General features: G+C 31.8%; 1 protein-coding gene across 4 annotated transcripts in view; it reads right to left on the reverse strand.

Moving 5' to 3' along the window:
• Positions 1-2,281: 2,281 nt before the first annotated feature.
• The window catches only part of gabbr2 (gamma-aminobutyric acid (GABA) B receptor, 2), a 353,468-nt gene continuing 348,249 nt past the window's right edge, over positions 2,282-7,500 (reverse strand). For 3 of the 4 annotated variants that reach the window (XM_062047203.1, XM_062047205.1, XM_062047204.1), the window contains one exon: positions 2,283-7,500. This exon is cut by the window's right edge and continues 2,136 nt beyond it. The gene's annotated coding sequence lies outside the window, so the exon portion shown is untranslated. The other variant, XM_062047202.1, reaches the window with a different exon arrangement.

The raw sequence follows: 7,500 nt of genomic DNA on the forward strand, positions 1-7,500 counted from the left end.
ATGTTATTAATGTGAGTGGCCCAAGATAGTGTTTCATCTATTGTAACTCCCAGCAACCTGGCCTCTTTAACTTGTTCAATATGAACTCCGTTCAAAGAAACATTCAATATGCGTTCTTTTCTATGAGCATGTTTTGAGCAAATAACAAGACATTTTGTTTTGGAAATATTAAGTTTCATCTTATTTTCTGTAACCCATTTAGAAATCTGCATAACCTTGTCTTGTAGTATACTGCTCAGGTCTGTGCAATTATCAGCATAAGCATATATTGTTGTGTCATCTGCGTAAATTGCACAGCAACCATTCTTTAAAATACATGACATATCATTTACAAATATTGAGTATAATAAAGGTCCCAGGCAACTTCCCTGGGGAATACCACAATATAATGTTTTAATATTTGAAAGGGTTCCATTGAACATGACACATTGCTGTCTGTTGACTAGGTAGCTTTTCATCCAGTTAATCGCTGAGAGTTTAAAACCATAAGCAGACAGTTTTATAAGTAGTAGTTTGTGGTCAATAATATCAAAAGAAGCACTAAAATCTAATAGCACTGTGCCAACTAATAATTTACCGTCAATTTGTTTTAGCCAGTCATCTGTTAATTGTGTGAGAGCTGTGCATGTTGAATGGCCAGTTTTATATGCATGTTGAAAGTCTGAATTAATGTCATTTATAGAGAAATAATTTTGAATTTGCTTAAATATAATTGTTTCCATTAATTTTCCTAATACTGGTAAAATGCTAATTGGCCTACTATTCGATCCAGTGAATGCTTCTTTCCTATTTTTTGGTAGAGGAGTTACTCTAGCAACCTTCCATATTTGAGGATAGATTCCTTCTATATTAGATCAGACAATGTTAAAGGTTTAAATGAGTGAAATAGCTCATGTTATGCTAATGAAACACTGACATTATTTAATCAAAAGGGTAAAAAAACAAACAAATATTAGATTTTATTTTAGGGTTGAAGTTGAGATTTTTTGGCAAAACAAATAAAAAAAACATGAATGGAAATGTTTTCTCTTACGTGTTGTGGATTATCTGCCATGTCTGGTGCACCTGTGAAAGAATTGGACATTAAAAATCGTACTTTGGCATAAAAACAGCTAACATTTACTAAACATACAAAAAAAAAAAGGTTATCAAATAGCTTTTTTTCCCCCCTTCACTCATTCATCTTTGAACACAATAAAACTGTTGAAAAAGTGACTTTTCATGTGATGAGGGGTGCCCAAACTTTTTCCACCAGGGACCGTGACATGCGGCGGCCAATTTTGAAAAAAGACATTTGATATCATATGAATAATATAATCAACAGTATTTTTCATATAAATATTTGAAGACCAAACTTTGTTACAGATGACAACACGTTGTATAAAAATTCTGTTTCTTTTTTTCCTGTCCCTTTATTTATTCATAAATATTTGAAGACCAAACTTTGTTACAGATGACAACACGTTGTATAAAAATTCTGTTGTTTTTTTTCCCGTCACTTTTTTTATTTATTTATAAATATATGAAGACCAAACTTTGTTACAGATGACAACACGTATAAAAATTATGTTGTTTCCCCCCCCCCCGTCGCTTTATTTATTTATTTATAAATATTTGAAGACCAAACTTTGTTACAGATGACAACACGTTGTATAAAAATTATGTTGTTTTTTTCTCTGTCGCTTTATATATTTATTTATAAATATTTGAAGACCAAACCTTGTTACAGATGACAACACGTATAAAAATTGTTGTTTTTTTCCTGTCGATTTATTTATTTATTTATAAATATTTGAAGACCAAACTTTGTTACAGATGACAACACGTATAAAAATTCTGTTTTTTTCCCCTGTCGCTTTATTTATTTTTTTTATAAATATTTGAAGACCAAACTTTGTTACAGATGACAACACGTTGTATAAAAATTATGTTGTTTTTTTCTCTGTCGCTTTATATATTTATTTATAAATATTTGAAGACCAAACATTGTTACAGATGACAACACGTATAAAAATTATGTTGTTTTTTTCCTGTCGCTTTACTTATTTATTTACAAATATTTGAAGACCAAACTTTGTTACAGATGACAACACGTATACAAATTCAGCTTTTTTTCCCTTTCGTTTTATTTATTTATTTATAAATATTTGAAGACCAAACTTTGTTACAGATGACAACACGTTGTATAAAAATTATGTTGTCTTTTTCCTGTCGCTTTATTTATTTATTTATAAATATTTGAAGACCAAACTTTGTTACAGATGACAACACATTGTATAAAAATTCTGTTTTTTTTTTCCCGTCTCTTTTTTTTTTTTTGATTCATAAAAACTTGAAGTGTGGGCCATAAAACTTTGGACACCCCTGCGATGACTCAAAAGTTTCGAGACACTGTCTCGTGCTCCTTCACCAGGAAGTGTCTCCAAACTTCTGACTAAATGTGAGCGCGAGGCACACTCGCCACCTGTACTGACACAGTGTTGCTGTGACACAACGGAAAATATAGTTTTTTCACCAACAACAGCTTTTCATGGCGATTTGAACAAGAAAGGGTGGACAGAAATAAGGTCCGAGCAGAGCGTCTCACTTTCAGTCTCACTTTATTGGACGATGATGTGAAAAGTAACGGCTGTCCAGAACATTCAGACAACAAAAAAGAAGAACGTTGTTTGATTTTCCTCCCGGCTGTTTCCGTAGCAACCAGTGGCTCCCAAAACAAAAATAAAAAAGTAGGGATGTCATGTGACACTTGAGTTTCTACAACGTCTCCATAGCGATAGCTCATCTGTACACAACATTGTTAGAGATACTGTCAAGAAGTATCTTTCTTGTGGCGTTTAGTGTGACATAGATGATCTTTGACATATACCTTTATTTATATCTATATATATTTCTCTATATATACTGCGCTTGTCTCTGTGTGTGAACACAAAAGGAGTTATTGCCCCTCGGCTTGCATTTTGCTTTGTTCAAGGTGAAGAGTGACGCACAAAGTGAACTTTTGTTTTCACGCCGACGCCGTAGAAAGTTCTAGAAAAGAATTGTGAAAGAACGCGGCGTGTTTTTTGTCCATGTCAGCAACTTCCACCAGCCCTTTGGACCACCTTTTGTTCACTCTTGGAACCAAAACTACAAATTAAATCTCAGTTTTGTTCCTTTCAGCCAGAAGTAAAAGAACTATGGATTGCTTCTGCCTTGCAGCTCAGTCTGAGGTTGCTAGTTTGACGTCCAAATAGCAAACTTGTCTTTTTACAATCAGGGTTTCCCAAAATGATGATCGGAGGCCAAAATGGATGACGGTATTCATTTGAGTGATCAATAAGCAATAATCAACACAAGTCCTTGCAGGGCCCCAAGCAGAGTATCATTCAATACTCATGCGATTAATCGCACAAAATGATTAATCATTCATTGTGTATAAACGAGGACTGTCCAATTTAATGCCTTCATTCATGTAATCAATCCCAAAATGTTATCACATTAATTATGTATAAACTGCTAAGTACATATTTAATGCATTCACTTAAGCGATTAATCACCAAAAATATCGCATTAATCATGTGTAGAGGAAGGGTGTCAAATGTAATGTATTAACTCAAGCGATTAATCACCAAAATGTATCGCATTAATCATGTTTAAAATGAGGCTGTCAAATTTTATGCTTTAACTCAAGTGGTTAATCACCCCAAAATGATTGCATTAATCATGTGTACAGGAAGGTGTCAAATTTAATGTATTAACTCAAGTGATTAATCACCCAAAATGATTGCATTAATCATGTGTACAGGAAGGTGTCAAATTTAATGTATTAACTCAAGTGATTAATCACCCAAAATGATGGTATTAATCATGTGTACAGGAAGGTGTCAAATTTAATGTATTAACTCAAGTGATTAATCACCCAAAATGATGGTATTAATCATGTGTACAGGAAGGGTGTCAAATTTAATGTATTAACTCAAGTGATTAATCACCCAAAATGATGGTATTAATCATGTGTACAGGAAGGTGTCAAATTTAATGTATTAACTCAAGTGATTAATCACCCAAAATGATGGTATTAATCATGTGTACAGGAAGGTGTCAAATTTAATGTATTAACTCAAGTGATTAATCACCCAAAATGATGGTATTAATCATGTGTACAGGAAAGGTGTCAAATTTAATGTATTAACTCAAGTGATTAATCACCCAAAATGATGGTATTAATCATGTGTACAGGAAGGGTGTCAAATTTTATGTATTAACTCAAGCTATTAATCATTAATTATGTACAAACTGGTAAGTACAAATTTAATGCCTTCACTTAAGCGATTAATCACCAAAAATATCGCATTAATCATGTGTAGAGGAAGGGTATCAAATGTAAAGTATTAACTCAAGCGATTAATCACCAAAATGTATCGCATTAATCATGTTTAAATTTTATGCTTTAACTCAAGCAATTAATCACCCAAAATGATCGCATTAGTCAAGTATATACTAAGGCTGTCAAATTTTATGCTTTAACTCAAGCGATTAATCACCCAAAATGATCGCATTAGTCAAGTATATACTAAGGCTGTCAAATTTTATGCTTTAACTCAAGCGATTAATCACCCAAAATGATCGCATTAGTCAAGTATATACTAAGGCTGTCAAATTTTATGCTTTAACTCAAGCAATTAATCACCCAAAATGATCGCATTAGTCAAGTATATACTAAGGCTGTCAAATTTTATGCTTTAACTCAAGCGATTAATCACCCCAAAATGATCGCATTAATCATGTGTACAGGAAAGTTGTCAAATTTAATGTATTAACTCAAGTGATTAATCACCCAAAATGATGGTATTAATCATGTGTACAGGAAGGGTGTCAAATTTTATGTATTAACTCAAGCGAATAATCATTAATTATGTACAAACTGGTAAGTACAAATTTAATGCCTTCACTCAAGCGATTAATCACCAAAAATATCTAAATTAATCATGTGTACAGGAAGGGTGTCAAATTGAATGTATTAACTCAAGCGATTAATCACCAAAATGTATCACATTAATCATGTTTAAAATGAGGCTGTCAAATTTTATGCTTTAACTCAAGCAATTAATCACCCAAAATGATCGCATTAGTCAAGTATATACTAAGGCTGTCAAATTTTATGCTTTAACTCAAGCGATTAATCACCCCAAAATGATCGCATTAATCATGTGTACAGGAAAGGTGTCAAATTTAATGTATTAACTCAAGTGATTAATCACCCAAAATGATGGTATTAATCATGTGTACAGGAAGGGTGTCAAATTTTATGTATTAACTCAAGCGATTAATCATTAATTATGTACAAACTGGTAAGTACAAATTTAATGCCTTCACTTAAGCGATTAATCACCAAAAATATCGCATTAATCATGTGTAGAGGAAGGGTATCAAATGTAATGTATTAACTCAAGCGATTAATCACCAAAATGTATCGCATTAATCATGTTTAAAATGTATGCTTTAACTCAAGCAATTAATCACCCAAAATGATCGCATTAGTCAAGTATACACTAAGGCTGTCAAATTTTATGCTTTAACTCAAGCGATTAATCACCCAAAATGATCGCATTAGTCAAGTATATACTAAGGCTGTCAAATTGTATGCTTTAACTCAAGCGATTAATCACCCCAAAATGATCGCATTAATCATGTGTACAGGAAAGGTGTCAAATTTAATGTATTAACTCAAGTGATTAATCACCCAAAATGATGGTATTAATCATGTGTACAGGAAGGGTGTCAAATTTTATGTATTAACTCGAGCGATTAATCATTAATTATGTACAAACTGGTAAGTACAAATTTAATGCCTTCACTTAAGCGATTAATCACCAAAAATATCGAAATTAATCATGTGTACAGGAAGGGTGTCAAAGTTAATGTATTAACGCAAGTGATTAATCACCAAAATGTATCGCATTAATCAAGTTTAAACTAAGGCTCTCAAATTTTATGCTTTAACTGAAGCGATTAATCACCCAAAATGAAGGTATTAATCAAGCATACACTAAGGCTGTCATATTTAATGTATTACCGCAAGCGATTAATCACCCCGAAAAGATCGCATTAATCAAGTATAAACTAGGGCTGTCAAATTTAAAGTATTAACTTAAGCAATTAATCACCCAAAATAATTGCATTAATCATGTATAAACTAAGGCTCTCAAATTTTATGCTTTAACTCAAGTGATTAATCACCCAAAATGATCGTATTAATCATGTATAAACTAAGGCTCTCAAATGTTATGCTTTAACTCAAGTGATTAATCACCCAAAATGATCGTATTAATCAAGTATATACTAAGGCTGTCAAATATAAAGTATTAATGCAAGTGATTAATCACCGCCAAATTTTCGCATTAATCAAATTTAAACTAGGGCTGTCAAAGTTTATGCTTAAACTCAAGCGATTAATCACCCAAAATTATCGTATTAATCAAGTATATAAGGCTGTCAATTTTAAAGTATTAAAACAAGTGATTAATCACCCAAAATGATCGCATTAATCAAGTATGTAAACGAGGGCTGTCAAATTTAATGCATTAACTCATGTGATTAATCACAGAATAATATCACATTAATTATGTATAAACGAGGGCTTTCAAATTTAGTGCCATATCTCATGATTAATCAAAGAATAATGTCACATTAATTAAGTATAAACGAGGGCTGTCAAATTTAAAGGAATAACTAATGTGATTAATCACAGAATAATATCGCATTAAGTATAAACGAGGGCTGTCAAATTTAATGCATTACCTCACGTGATTAATCACAGAATAATATCGCATGAATTAAGTATTAACGAGGGCTGTCAAATTTAATGCATTCATTCATGTGATTAATCACAGAATAATATCGCATGAATTAAGTATTAACGAGGGCTGTCAAATTGAATGCATTAATTCATGTGATTAATCACAGAATAATATCGCATGAATTAAGTATTAACGAGGGCTGTCAAATTTAATGCATTAATTCATGTGATTAATCACAGAATAATATCGCATACATTAAGTATAAACAAAGTCTGTCAAATTTAAAGGATTAACTCATGCGATTAATCACAGAATAATATCACATAAATTAAGTATAAACGAGGGCTGTCAAATTTAATGCATTAATTCATGTGATTAATCACAGAATAATATCGCATAAATTAAGTATAAACAAAGGCTGTCAAATTTAATGCATTGACTCATGTGATTAATCACAGAATAATATCGCATAAATTAAGTATAAACAAAGGCTGTCAAATTTAATGCATTGACTCATGTGATTAATCACAGAATAATATCGCATAAATTAAGTATTAACGAGGGCTGTCAAAATTAAAGGATTAACTCATGATTAATCACAGAATAATATCGCATAAATTAAGTATTAACGAGGGCTGTCAAATTTAAAGGATTAACTCATGTGATTAATCACAGAATAATATCGCATAAATTAAGTATTAACGAGGGCTGTCAAATT

Source organism: Entelurus aequoreus, linkage group LG05 (assembly GCF_033978785.1).
Source record: "Entelurus aequoreus isolate RoL-2023_Sb linkage group LG05, RoL_Eaeq_v1.1, whole genome shotgun sequence".
NCBI lineage: Eukaryota > Metazoa > Chordata > Actinopteri > Syngnathiformes > Syngnathidae > Entelurus > Entelurus aequoreus.